This window comes from Leopardus geoffroyi, chromosome B1 (genome assembly GCF_018350155.1).
Source record: "Leopardus geoffroyi isolate Oge1 chromosome B1, O.geoffroyi_Oge1_pat1.0, whole genome shotgun sequence".
In the NCBI taxonomy this organism is placed as follows: Eukaryota; Metazoa; Chordata; class Mammalia; order Carnivora; family Felidae; genus Leopardus; species Leopardus geoffroyi.
The window spans coordinates 102,079,285-102,092,643 of NC_059327.1; the positions used below are offsets into that span (position 1 = coordinate 102,079,285).

At 38.6% G+C, this 13,359-nt stretch overlaps 1 protein-coding gene across 16 annotated transcripts in view; it reads right to left on the reverse strand.

Annotated features, from left to right (window-relative positions):
- The window catches only part of KIAA1109 (KIAA1109 ortholog), a 211,040-nt gene extending 205,940 nt beyond the window's left edge, over positions 1 to 5,100 (reverse strand). For 12 of the 16 annotated variants that reach the window (XM_045468446.1, XM_045468497.1, XM_045468429.1 and 9 more), the window contains exon 1: positions 5,006 to 5,099. The gene's annotated coding sequence lies outside the window, so the exon portion shown is untranslated. Of the gene's footprint in view, positions 1 to 4,636; positions 4,696 to 5,005 lie in introns of all 16 variants that reach the window. The other 4 variants (XM_045468453.1, XM_045468439.1, XM_045468420.1 and 1 more) reach the window with 3 other exon arrangements.
- Between the last annotated feature and the right edge of the window lie 8,259 nt (positions 5,101 to 13,359).

Sequence of the window (13,359 nt, forward strand, 5' to 3'; positions counted from 1 at the left end):
AGATCAAGTACCAAAATACACTAGTTACCAGGCAACTATTGCTAAAGAAATATTCAGATATGGTGAGTAACAATTCAAACACTAAAAATCTGCAAACTAAACATACTCTTTAATAACGTAATCTATGCTATAAAAACTGTTCTTTATGTTATATATGAAAGAATTTTTAACATCTCAGAAATCATATCATTCAACAAAAATGTTGCACTTTAACACACCTCACTGCTATAGACAGAAATTTATGCTGGTTTACCTAAATACTTATTAAAAGCAAAACAAATCTCTTAAAAATCTGTAGAAAACATATCTAGTAATAGGGTAAAAAGAACAGACCTCAAATTCTCCAAACCTAGAAGAAACCATGATTCTTAAATACAATCCACTTTTAATAATCCACCAGAACTAATTTCTACCTTCAACATATTCCTTGATATGGTCAGCAATGCAAAGAGCTCAATAGTAACTGCCAAGTGAAAGATGTAATCCTCCTACTTTTACTTCCCATTCACTGGTTGTGGGGTTTTGTCTTCATTTTGTACTGACTAGTGAACACATTCTGCAAGTTTCCTTTTTTTTTTTTTTTTTTTAAGTGTTTATTTATTTTTTGGGAGAAAGAGAAAGCACAAGCAGGAGGGGCAGAGAGAAAGACAGAAGGAAGACGGAGGGAAACACAGAATCCAAAGCAGGCTCCAAGCTCTGAGCTGACAGCAGCAAGTCCGATGCAGGGCTTGAACTCATGACCCCTGAGATCATGACCTGAGCAGAAGTCGAAAGCTCCAACTGAGCCACCCTGGTGCCCCTCCTTCAATTCTTTTAATCAAGAATTCAATATATCAACTTTCATTTAGATTAAAAATACACCAGAAGGCATAACACTAAAAAGCACCAGCAAAGTAAAATTCTAAAAGATTTTTGTAATAAATCTATTTCCATTTTCCTATCTGGCTCTTAAGGTTCTATCTTCTACCTTATGTCACTTCAGTCAGAAACCCTCCCAAATACATGTTCAAACTATTTACCCAACCAAAAAGGGTCTTTGGATGTGGGGAGAGGGAGAAACCTGTCACATGTGTTTACCAACACTCTCCTCACATCAAGTTCAAAGAAAACGTTTTCTTATTAGCATGTTGCTACCCTAAGAGCCCACAAGATTCATTTAACAGCCAATTCCTGTGAGCTGACGATATTGCTACAACTGAAACTGAACTTTCATGTAAGTAAAACAACAACAAAGAAGTCTGCTTTGGGGAAGTTTTATGTGGATATGACCCATACAGTACTACTGGTGATATCAGACACTGCATTTTAAATGGATATGAATAGAAATATACTTTACATATACATAAAAAGCGACCAAGTACAAAGAGATCAATAATCTAAAGTTCAGACTTTAAACATTTTGGTCAATGTTCTCTTACCCTTTGAAACGTTCATTCCATGGTATTAACTCACCATTAAAATGATAAAAATATAGCTATCATAACAATGGCTACAACACTTATTCAAGGTTTGCTGTGTGCTAGACACAGTGCTAAACACTTTACGTGCATTTACTCATCTAATTGTCACAAATAACTACTCATTAACAATTCCCCATTTTAAAGACGAGAAAACTATGGCACTGAGAAGCTAAGCACAAACACAGCTAAGGCCCCAGTAATTATCTCTTAGTTCTAAGTTTCGTTATATGAAAAATGAGATCCTTCCTCCCACCTCTACATTTAGAAGCTAATATGAATGCTACCAAAATTCAAATTTTGGCATAAAAAATTCATATTTTGCCCACTATGGCATTTTTTTTTTAACCTAAAATGATTCTCTATTAAGTCAAGGGTCAACAAGCACTTTTTTTAAATAACCCTGAGTGGTAACACAAGTTGTGCAGCCTGATTAGCAGCAAAAAAGGCCAAATTATAAAGCGAACCAAATCTAACGTAACCACCTCCCACTCCTCTAGAACCTCTCTCTCACCTGATCATAAAGGCTATTATTCACTGACTTTTAAAGAGCTTTTTTGCCCCTAAAGAACTTGACAATTGATAAAATGTATGGTAGTTTTAAAATGTCCAAAAACTCTTTAACATTCCTCCCTTCAAGAGGTAGAACTGAATTCCCCTCTCAGGTGTGGGCTGGACTTAGTGATACAGCTGTAAAAGAGTATGTCAGGAGCAATGGTGTGTAACTAAGTCAAAACTGGCATCACAGCTTCCTCCTTGTTCTCTCTTGGATCATCTGTTCCAGGGGAAGCCAGATGCCTTGTTAGGACATTTAAAAAGCCCCAGACAGATCAGCATGGTGAGGCTTTGAGGCCTCTAGCCAACAGACATGTATGTGTGCCATCATGGAAGCAAATCCTTCTGCCACAGTTAAGATGACTGAAGTTCCTGCCAAGATTTTGGCTGCAACCTCATGATAGACCCTAAACCAGAAGGACTGAGTTTAGGCGCTTCCAAATCCAGACTCAAAGAAACTAAGATACTAAATATTTTAAACCACTAAGTTCAGGTATAATTTGTTACTCAGCAATAGATAACTAATACAAAGTATGTGAAAAGTAATTTTGCAAGATAACTACAAGTTATCTCTATTCTGACAGTTCATACCGGTCATGTTAAGCTAAACTAATGCACTCTACTCTCCTCCAGCAATAACACACCAAGAAGATTACCAATCCCATGAATGAACCATTTCCTCTCTCTACTTTAAGTGAGAGTCTCCTGCATGGACTCTGTGGAGCAACCCCTACCCTGCCTCTACATATTCATCTGTATCCGTAATCATCACCATCTCCTTAACTCCTGTCTCAGAAGTCTATCTAAAGCACCCTTGACCTGCATCCTCATTTTCCATCCCTTCCAGCTTAGTCAGTGACCTTGCTTCACTAATTATTGTCCCTCTCTCCTCTATCTTCAAATTTTATTTTTGATGTTTTTTTATCCTCAGCAAATAAAGATTATAAATCATATCATTCATACCTTTAAAAAACAAAAACTCTCAAACTCATATATCTAGCGATCCCCTCTCTATTCAATTTAGAATCAAACTTTCTGAAATAGGTAAATGACAGTACCTATTTCAATTTCCTTATCTCTTACCAGTGTGAACTGGCTCCATCCATATAATCGCTCTTGCTCAGGTCAACAACTTTTTAAAAAATTTTTTTTTAACATTTATTTATTCTTGAAAGAGATTGAGAGAGAAAGAGAGAGAGAGAGAAAATATGAGCGGGGGAGGGGCAGAGGGAGAGAGGGACACATTATCTAAAGCAGGCTCCAGGCTCCGAGCTGTCAGCAGAGCCTGATGCAGAGATCATGACCTGAGCCAAAGTCAGATGCTTAACCAACTGAGCCACCCAGGTGCCCCAACAACTTCTTGACATGTCTGATAGATACTTTCTTTGTCCTCATTTTATGATATCTCAAAGGTGTTTAATACTCACTCCTTTTCTCCAAACTCAGTTCTTCCACTGACTTCTGTGATTCTCCTGCTTCCTTATCCATTCATTCATCTCCTTTGAGGTGTGTCTTCCTTCCAGGATAGGGATTAGTCTTCCCTATCTGCATTTCTTTTCTTTTACTCTACATTTTTCCCTGAGTGATCTCATCTAGTCACATTGCTTTTAACCATCATCTATAAGCTGAGACTCCAAATTTTATATCCCCAGCGGGGTCTTCTTAACTAAGATCTATATCCAGCTTCCTAATGACATTTCTTGGAAGTCACAGATGCCTCATAACAACAGCCCCACAACCATGTTCCCCAATCTATTGTTCTTCCTATACTGCCTCAGTAAATGGTCCCAGAATCCACTCAGTTTCTCAAGCCAGATATCAGATATCAGTTCCTTTATCCTTCAAATGTTTATTATACATTTATTATGTGCTTGCATATGACAGTAGCTAAAAATTACCCGGACTCGACTTTCTCTCAAGCCCAAAATCCTACTCAATACATCTCCTTTGCATCTGTCTAATCCATCCCCATCTTTAATTCCCATTTGCATCTCTGTACTTCTGGTTCTCATTTGCCACCTGAATTATTACAATGCCTCTTATGATCACCTCTCTGCCAAACTCATCACCCTCCAACTCATCACCAGACTGTTGCCTGACCATGTCACTTCTATTCGTTATATATAAATTGCCTGAAATTTTCTCATATTAAAGAGTTAATTTTCTTAACCTCTCAAGAAATTTTTGAAATTCTATCATTATCTTTAACATGAAAAAAAATATGATGAAATGAAGTCTAGAAGAATCCTAGTATCCCACTGTACCTTAGAGTAGCACTAGTAGAGTACCTTCCTTTATTAACTAAAATTATGAAAGATTTATTATAAATACAAACATTTACCATATGGGCAGTGCTGTTTTCTAGTCTTTTATATAAACCAAAAACATCTTTGCACATAGAAATAAAAAAATGTATGATATTTCACAAAAATATTACCTTCCAGGCAAAATTCACTACTCTAGTATTCTCAAGGGCCATGATGAACACTAATACTAAAAGCCTGAAATATGGTACTCAATAAATATTGATGAAATGAATTAAATATTTCTTCAGCGTGTTTAACTGTGTCTTCTACTAATCTCCATAGAACTCATAATATAAAATATACTTGACTTCAACATACCTAGTATCCTGTGAAGAACAAACCAAAGTCAACTAATTTTCTTCATTTATTTTTAAAGCCTTTTATAACGTGGGCATGAGCAAGAAAAAGAAAGAAAAAAATGTTAACACTTGATAGAGAATTAAGCCAAAGCTTCCCTTGGCTTTCTCCTCCCAATACACAAGCTAAGCACACAACTTAATTGTCAATCAGATATCAACAATTCAAATGTGAGGTAAGATGAATGGCAGGTCATGTTATATACTGCCCCAACCTTCACTTTATGACCATTCAAGCAGCTTAAAACACAACTGAAGCAGAAAGTCAGATTTCATCTATCTCAGCTTTAATTGGAAATTATTTTTTTAAAAACTTGGCCAAAATATTTACTCAATTTTTTTCCAGAGTCTGCAGTGTTGTTTTTCTTTCTCCTTGTCTTCAGAAGGCCCACCTGCAGCGTTTCATCTTAACCTGAAAAGAACATTTTAACCAATTATAGAAGATAGTTTGGCTTTATCAACATTTGCACCATTTCAGAATAAATTATTTGATTGCATGAGTGTGAATGCACACACATAGAAAGTGTTTAATGTTACTCCAATATCACATTTCCTTCTTTAAAGTTTCCAGACAAGAAATACTTCTAAACTAGAATAAGACCACGGTTTCCAAATTACAGTGTTCTAAAGCTTTTAGAACAAGGTTCCAGAAGTCAAATCCTATGTTTAAAACATAAGCGTGGCCTTAAAAAAGTTGTCCTCTCAAACTGTTTGTTCTCTGCTGGCAGGAATGGTGCCTCAGTTTCCTTCCTATTCCAAGCACCTGGCACACTTTTTATCAAATGAAAATCACTTTGCAAACTGTTCAGATACTTGGGAGATGGTAAAGCATACTGATTATGGGACCTTAAACTGGAGTCAGATTACCTGGTTTAAATCACATCTCTACTTTGTACAAGCTGATTTTTAGGGCTGCACGGTTTAGTTCATCTATAAAATGAGAGTAATAACAGACCTAACGCGATAGGATCGTTATGATGATTAAATGAGATAACATGCACATAAAATGTCTTACTCAACAATTATGTAACATGAATATTCTGGTTAATTCATCTATTTTCATATTAAATGTTTATGGTTAACTTAGAATAAATCAGCTTCAATGCCATACACAGGGTGAAAGCAGTAACATGAAACCAGTTGAAACGTACACGCTTGGGCAGTTACAAAAACATGATTTTCTTACAGAGGAAATTTACAAGAATTCTTTCCATTTAACAAGCGTCCCTAACTGTCTACTGTCAAAACTAAGGTCAATGGGGGTGGGAGTTTGGTGTGGAGGAGGCGAGAAAAGAATATACTCTGCAGAAGGAAAATCAACTTCCCTTCACCTTCCTTTGACCGTAAGATATTGTTTCCGCTGAAATGTACTCTTCAATAGTGTAGACTCAGCAAGCACCAACTCACAATACAACACACGTCCCGCCTGGATTGGGAAGGGGGAAGGTTCTAAGGCTCCACCGCCATAGGTCAGTAGACCCTACGTTAAGCAGTTCGGGGTCTGCCGCAGCCAAGGGCTCCCAGCAAGGCTAAAGCCGGAGCCTGCAGGTGCGCTTGTCCTTCCCGCCCGCGGAGTCCACACACCAAGTGGGCGCCGCCCACCCGTCTTATCACCATCCACAGAGGCCGCTCCGGCGTCGGCGCCCCCAACCATCGACTGTAATGGCTCTTCCAGGCCTTCCCATTGACCTTCTACACCCGGTCTACAGGTCCGGTGCTGCAGGTAAGAATGGCAAACTAGGAAACGAGTCGACGCCGCAACAGCGGCGAAGAAGCCAAACCTCCAGACTCTGACCTGGCTGAGTTCCAGAGATAATGGAAAACTGCTCACCCAACCCTGCCCAGTCCGACCCGTCCCCTCACCTGGGCGAGCGCCGGGGCGGCCTGGAACCGCACCGGCCTCTTCGAGGGACGCTAAAGGCCTCGGGCAGCGGCAGCAGCGCCGAGCCGGCCCGGGCCGGCGAAGCTCTGCCCGCGCCCACACCCTCTAGCCCCGCCACCCCCGCCAGCTGCTTTAGGTCCGGCCGGGGGCCCCTAGCCACTGACACAGAGAGGGGCGGAGAAGGATGGGAGGGGTCCCAGCTAGAGCCAGGCGTCGCTGCGGCTGCGGCTGCGTCAACTGGTAGCGTCAGACGTCACGGCGCCGGCACGCCACCCAGGCCCCATCCAGGAATCTGCAGCGCCCCACCCCTTTTCCCTCCTCCTCTTCCCCTGTCCCCGCACTGTGGGTGGAGCCTGGGCCGCTTGGCGGAGGTCCGGGGCGGGTTTGGAAAAATCGCTTGCTACTTAGCCACGGGAGATGTCAATGAATGGCCTTCCTGAGGCCCGGAGACCGAGAAGCGCGGATAAGACCAGGACGTTAACAAAAAGGACAATCAAACCGGTGCTATGAAGTGAAATGAATCCTCTCGGAATAGAGAATAATATTTTTATGACCTTATCAATATAAGGTGCTCGATTGTATGAAATGAAACTACATTGACTCAATTGAGTCTGTTATTAATGAAAAGTGGTTTGATGCTCACCATTTTTAAACAGACTCTTAATATTATTTAGCGGGTGAACCAAGGCAAATGACTTTCTGGAGTTGGAGAATTATCTCAGATATATTGCACACCTCTTATGTACGAATTGTGATAAGAAGAGGAAAGTGGAAAGCCGTCTTAGCTCTATGGAAGCTTTCTGAGTGCTTGGGACAGATGTGGAATATGCACGTAAGCCAACTAGAAGTGCGCACAGTGATACGCTAGCAATAGCAAACAATGTTAAGCATGGGCCAGGCGCTGTTTTAAGATTTATATTTATTGATTCATTTAACCTCCCCAAACCCTGCTAGGTAAATACTCATTATCCCTTCTATCCTCATTTCACAAATTAAAAACTAAGGTACAGAAAGGTTAAATAACTTGCCAAACTGTGCCATAAATATGAAGGTATGAAGAGATTAAATAGCTTGGAAAGCGAGGTTTTCAACCCAAGCAGTGTGGCTCCAAAGTTCATGCTATTAAGCACTACTGTATACTTTATACTGCCTCAAGTTCTAAATGTCTAAAACTCTAGTTCTGACTTCCTTCCTGAGCTGAAGTACCATATCTCCTAAGGTTTTCAAGTGGGAGTTTCACTCTTACCTGAAAAGGAACAGATGTGAAACCAAATATAAAATAAAGCCAGAAAAGGTTAAACATGTGAGATACCATATTGCATATAAGATACTTTTATTGCATGTAAGGAAATAGAGGCCCTGGCAGAAATGATTTAAAAGGCTGGATAGAAGCCAAGAAGAGAAAAACATATACCTATCTTAGTTGCTTCCACCTGCTACCACGACACTCCTACCACCCTTATTTGAATTACCTCTTCAGAGTTTATTTCTCCTCTTCTACAAAGACATTAATTTCAACAGTCTTTCAAAGTCTGTAAGAATCCCAATCATTCTCAAGCTTTGTTCTCTAATAAGGCACCAGGAACCCCACATGAATTAAAATTTGTCACAGCCAAACTACTTACTTTGCCCAAGAGCGAAACTGTCCCAGTACAAATTCTCTGGACTAGAAATTACCTAGATGTGGTTCAGTTTCAAAAAGTGAACTAAATTGCCCTGAAGCTAAGAGGGAAGAGGGGAAAAGAAATGGAGATTGAACAGAATAAATCTCTAATGGTGTAGTTTCAGGTACAATGGAAGGATTATTTAAGGATGAGAGGGATCACGTTCAAAACAATCCACAGGTGTAGACAGCCACCAAATTATCCAAATTTAGTTGCTATCTATTTACGTTGATATTTTCATCATGAAATGTTTTACAGTAGAGTAAAATAAAATGTGCTTTAAAAACTAAATATATGTTAAGAAAATTTTTAAAAATTAACAATATGCTAGGTGCCAGGCACTTGGCTAATAATGCCTTATATGCACTATTTCATTTGATTTGCACAAGCCCATAATGTAAATACCTCTTGTGGATAAGGAAGTTTAGAAAACTTAAATAACTTGTCCAAGGTCACACAAACTAGAAAGTGGAACCAAAGCTTGAACTCAAGTGAGTCTAACTCAAACACTTATTATCTTTCACTACCCTATACTAGATCCAAGTTAAAAAAAACTTATGAATTGTAGAACATCAACATACAATAATGTAAAACCACAACTACTTTACAGATAATTTTAAAACAGTGTTAAAGCAGCATGTTATCTATATTTTAACACATAAAGGAATTTACTACCACCAAATTCAATATGTTAAAGTTGCTTGAATGTTTAATTCAGGTTTTTATTTCTCTATCATTTAAGAATTTCTTAAAACCACAATGTCTTCATGTATAAACTTGAGCTGTCAGTGCTCATATGTTTTAACCCAGCTATTCCACTTCTAGAAATGAATCATACAGATATCTTCACACATGACCAAAATGTACAAGCTATCCATTGCTACATCATTCATAAAAATAAAAAATTAACAACCTAAAAATGTTCAATTCTAGAAGACTAGTTGAAAAATTATGGAACATCCATAGAGTTGCAAAAAGAAATGTGGTAGCTATAAATGCACTGGTAGGAGATGATCTGCTGTGTATATTATAAAAAAGATGAAGAGCATGGGGTGCCTGGGTGGCTCAGTCAGTTAAGCATCCAACTCTTGATTTCAGCTCAGGTCATGATCTCATGGTTCCTGCGTTACAGCCCCACAGGGGCTTTGAGCCTACAGCATAGAGCCTGCTTAGAATTCTCTCTCTCCCTTTCTCTCTGTCCCTCCCCCTTCCTCCCTCCCTCTCTCTCTGAAAATAAACTTAAAAAAGGTGAATAGCAAAAAATATATATGTACCTATGAAAAGTAATAAGTAAACAGCCCCAAAGCTGTAAATTATCTTATAAACACACTGCTCAAAGACTAAATTGGACAAGAGTTAAAATTTCTAGTCAATGGCACATAGTGGGAAGTAACATTTATATGCACGTATGTATATGTATTATATATATATATATATATATATATATATATATATATATGTTACTTTTAGTAACAGTTATATGCATGTATGTATATAACATATGCATATATGTGTGTATATATGTTACTTTTAGGCATAGGTTATATATGGAAAAATGCTGAAGAAACTGGTATAGACTATAATTGGAAAAGGAAAGGATAATTAACTGGGTATCCTGGCCCAGGATGAGTTTGTAGAAGATTTCTATTTTACTGTGTATTTTTTATAATATCTGAATTTTGTAATGTGTGCATGTGTTACCTACTCTAAAGTAAAATAAAATATTTTAGGGGTACCTGGGTGGCTCAATTGGGTAAGCATCTGACTCTTGACTTCGACTCAGGTCATGATCCCAGGGTCATGGGATTGAGCTCAGCACACTGAACATGCAATCCATTTAAAATTTTGTCTCGCCTTCTGCCCCCTCCCCTCCTTGCACACTCTCTCTAAAAATAAATAAATCAATAAAGTCTCATTTTCTTTGGCTTTCCTATCAATTTTTACTTTCTTCCTCCAAACCCAAGATGAATTTACATTTGTTATATTTATTAGTTTGCTAAGACTGCCATAACAAAATTTCCCAGACTGGTGGTTTAACCAACAGAAATTTGCCTTCTAACAATTCTGAAGACTGGAAGTCTGAGATCAAGGTATCAGCAGGGTTAGTGTCTTCTGAGACTTCTCCCCTGGCTTGCAGAGAGCTGCCTTCTTGCTGTGTCCTCACATGTTCCTTTCTCTGTGCAAGCATGTGCCTGATGGCTCTCAGAGTGTCAAGGACACCAGTCACATTGTATCAGGGCCCACCCTAAGCTCATTTTAACTTAATTACCTCTATAAAGTCTGTATCTCCAAATATAGTCACATACTGAGGTACTGGGGGGGTAGAGGGTGGGGTAAGGCTTCAACATATGAATTTTGAGGGGACACACTTCAGCCCATAACATTTGAAAAACATGATCTTTTCCTAGAACTAGCCTCTTTTTTATTCTTCTACAGTTCTTTAAACTATACATTCCACATATCTTACTCTGGCTGCCCTTATTTTGTATTTCATTATCTTGTTCATTTATTCTTATTATTCTTTTTAAAAAAGCATGAAGTTTCAAAATTTTGTTAAGTTATCATTTGATTTTGTGTGTGTTCCAGAAAAGTCTGAAAGGTGGAGATTTTTTCCCTCATCTCTTACTATTGATCATACCCTCTCTTGGCTTGTGCTAGCCTAAGTGACAGCATCTTATCTCTCTAATAAACTCTTATTGCCTTTGTAGCTACAGTCTTTCTGCAATTCATTAATCATTTATCACTGTATCTCAGTTCATCAGGTCATAATGTGGAAAAATTATTTCCAAGTCTTCTCTATTTTGATTTTTCATGTCTCTATTTTTTCCAATTCACTTAAGTCAAGAAATATTTAATATCTATATGCCAGACACTGGACTAAGTCCTGGATGTACATATATAATCAAGGCATACATGGCCCCTGCCCTTGAGGAACTTACAGTCAGTGATAACGATCAAGAATAAACCGAAAGCTAAATTCTAATGTATAATTGCCTTCTAAAAATTCCTGGTTATATTTTTCTTCCTCTAACCCATATTAAGTTCAAATTCTTTTCATTGTATGTGATAGAAAACTGACATAAGTTGGCCTAAGTAAAGGTAATGTACTGGCCCTTGGGGCATCTGGGTGGTGTCCAACTTCAGCTCAGGTCATGATCTCGCAGTTCATGAGTTCAAGCCCTGCATGGGGCTTGCTGCTGTCAGTGCAGAGCCCGCCTCAGATCATCTGTCCCCGTCTCTCTCTGTCCCTCCTCCATTCCTGCTCTGTCTCTCTCTCTCTCTCTGTCTCTCAAAGATAAATAAAACATTAAAAAAAAAAAAAAAAAAAAAGGTAATGTACTTGCCTCATAAACTTTAAACACCAGAATTAAATGGCTTCAGGCCAGGCATGAAGGTCCAAGCGGTATGTATCTCCAGGACCAGTTTGGCTATATCTCTCAGAAAGGCCATTCACTATGTTAGCTTCAATCTCATGTTTCCGAGGGTAGTAAAACAATGGCAGAGCCCCTGGTCCTATACCCTCTCCATTTTTTTATCCTGCCAGAAAGAACAAGAGCTTTTTTCTCCAGAAATCTCAGCCAAAGTCTCCTTGTGTCTCATTTACTATACTTGCTGTTCTTGGGTCCCATGCTTACCCCTAAAGGCAATGGGGACTGCAGTGGTATTGACCAGAGTTGGCCATACACTCCACCCCAAAATCAGAGCTACTGAAGTAGCTACGTCAAGCTACTATTACCTCATCAATTAAGATACATCACAAAACACAGCGAGAAGACAGCCAACCATGAACCATGAAGCAGACCCTCAAAAGATACTGGAACTGCCAGTCTTGATCCTGGACTTGTCAGCTTCCAGAACTGTGAGAAATAAATGTTTGATGGTTAACCCACCCTTGAACTTACAAAAAAGACCTATCACAGTGTTCCCAGAGTTTTCTAGCTTCTCTGTTTCTAAGTAACTTTTTGCCCTACTGCTAGATTGTGAATTTCCTCAGGAATGTCTTCCATCCCATTCAGGCCTAGCATTGTGTCGAGCATAAGGTAAACATTCAATAAATGGTTATTAAATAAACGAAGGAAGGAATAGTTTAAGATAACAGAATATCTGTATAAAAACAAACATATCAGAGTATTTAAAAATCAATAAATATTGCACCCTTCATTTAAATGTGAAATACTGCACACATGTATCAGAATTTCTACTTACTGAACAATACTTTAAAAATAAAATTACTGTTACCTAGCGCTTCTGGCTGTTGACTACACTTCTCAGTTTGAAATATGATGCAATAGGGGCACCAGGGTGGCTCAGTCTGTTGAGCGCTGACTTCAGCTCAGATCATGATCTCATGGCTCATGAGTTCAAGCCCCATGTTGGGCTCTGTGCTGACAGCTCAGAGCCTGGAGCCTGTTTCAGATTCTGTGTCTCCCTCTCTCTGCCCCTCCTATGCTCGTGCTCTGTCTCTCTCTCTCTCTCTCTCTCAAAAATAAATAAACATTAAAAAAAATTTGTTTAATATAATGCAATAATCCAACAGCTTTTATGTTTGAAGGACTGTACATTCTCTACTAACACTACATGTTCAAATTTGCTGAGTGACATCATCATAATTGCTATAGTTAATACATATTGAGCACTTAGCATGTCCCAATATATTTTTCCTAATCTCTTTAGACATATTAATTCATTTGTTCCTTGCAAAAAAAATATGGCAGTCTAAAATCTGTATACAATAGAGATGAAAGCAGATGTCTTACAAACAAACATGTGACTAGGAGCTAGTGTTTCCTTTTAATATATATTAATTTGTTCCAAATTAAATCTTTCCCTTTTTAAAAATTTTTTTAATGCTTATTTTTGAGAGAGAGAGAGACAGACAGAGCGTGAGCGGGGGAGGGACAAAGAGAAAAGAAGACACAGAATCCAAAGCAGGCTCCAGTCTCTGAACTGTCAGCAAAGAGGCCCAAGTGGGGCTCGAACTCACAAACTGTGAGATCATGACCTGAGCTGAAGTTAGACGCTTAACTGACTGAGCCACCCAGGTGCCTCAAAATTAAATCTTTCCTAATCTAAAAAGGTATAGTGTAAAAAGCAATGCAAATAAGACAGCCAAGTTCAGTACCACATCAGTCATTATTT